Below are 1,661 nucleotides of genomic sequence, written 5' to 3'. Positions count from 1 at the left end.
GGTGGCGATGATGCTGGAAGAGGCAGTGACCTCAGTTAGTTCCCAAGATTTGACTTACAGACATAAACCTCCCAGGGACTAGACCAGGGGTGGGGAACCTGCAGCCTTAAGGCCACATGTGGCCTTTTATTCCCTAAGTGCTGTCTTTTGACTGAATCCAAATTTTACAGAACAAGTCCTTTTATTTTCATTAATAGATTTTGTTTGTCTTTTATATTTTTGTTTTATTTTCAAAATGAACATATCTAAAATACAAAAGAATAAAATAAGTTTCAATGAAATAATCCTCCCAGATTAACCAGCACTACTAGAGCATTAGTAAACCATAAGGACTAAATTGACAGCTGCTACGTTCATGATTTAATTTTAACTTCCTCTGCCTGACTGGCACCATTACCCCATGAAGCTGGTTGGTGAGTGTTTATGGGGGTGGAGTATGCCAGTCTGTTACCAGCTTTTGATGACGGTGCACTGTGTTTCTGTTTGAAGTAGAATTTGTGAATAGCTGCACAGCTCAACAGTATTTTTTAATTCTGCCTGCTTAACAGTGCTTCATGTCAGAGAAGACCAAGAGAACACCGAAGGAAGAACACAGATTTTTTTAAATGAGGATTGAGAATTGCCATATTATCTTGTTTCTGTTAAAGATAAGATGATTTGCTTGCTTTGTGACACTGCAATATCAACATTAAAGAAATTCAATGCTCATCAGCATTATAACACTTATAAGGAACACAAATATTTTAAATTAGGTGGAGAGGCACAAAAGGTTGTATTGCAGAAATTAAAAGATGAAAAACAAAAGCAAAGACAATTCTTTCAAGCGGCAATAAGACCTGGAAATAATGCCACTGAAGCAACTTATAAAGTAGCTTATATAGTTGTAAAAAAGGCAGGCCATTCAGGGATGTAGAAATTGTCAAAGAATGAATTGTCCAAGTTGTAGGATGCTTAGACCCCAATATCATTTCAAAGTACAAACAACTGCTCTTTCAAGGAGAACGGTAACTGATCAGCAGCATGAATCAGTTTTCAACTTAACAGAACAACTTCATGCAATACTTCAAAAATGAAATCTATATTAATATTATTCAATTACTTCATATTAGTGAACTGATACTACTGACTTGGCACAGGTTTATATTTCATTCAGGTCAGAACAGATTTTCTTTGCTATGAAGAGTTACTCACTTTGGGCACTCTTGTGAACAGAACATGGGGAATAGATATCTTCAACAACTTTCAAGATAAATGTCAGGAAGTTGGACTGAATCGGTAAATTTAGTGAGTGTATGTACAGACTGCACCTTCCATGACAGGAAACATGAAGGACTTATTGCACAGATAAAAAAATATGTTAACAGATCCAGATGCTCTCATTTTTTTCATTGTACCTTGCATCAGCAAAATCTGTGCTAAAGCTACTATTTTAAGTGACACTTTGCAACAAGTAACAAGTATTGTTAACTATATTCATGCAAATGCAACATGGCATCGTCAGTTTCATAACATGCTAAAGCTGAACAATGAGATATTCAGTGTGGATTTGCCACATCATTCTAAAGTGCATTGGCTATCGCAGGGACAGGTGTTAGCCAAAATTTTGCCTCTGCAAGAACAGATAGTTAAATTTTATGAAGAACAGAATCAGCAATGTGAAT

The sequence above is a fragment of the Lemur catta genome, chromosome 7 (genome assembly GCF_020740605.2).
Source record: "Lemur catta isolate mLemCat1 chromosome 7, mLemCat1.pri, whole genome shotgun sequence".
NCBI classification, from domain to species: domain Eukaryota; kingdom Metazoa; phylum Chordata; class Mammalia; order Primates; family Lemuridae; genus Lemur; species Lemur catta.
This window is presented reverse-complemented; position numbering follows the sequence as displayed.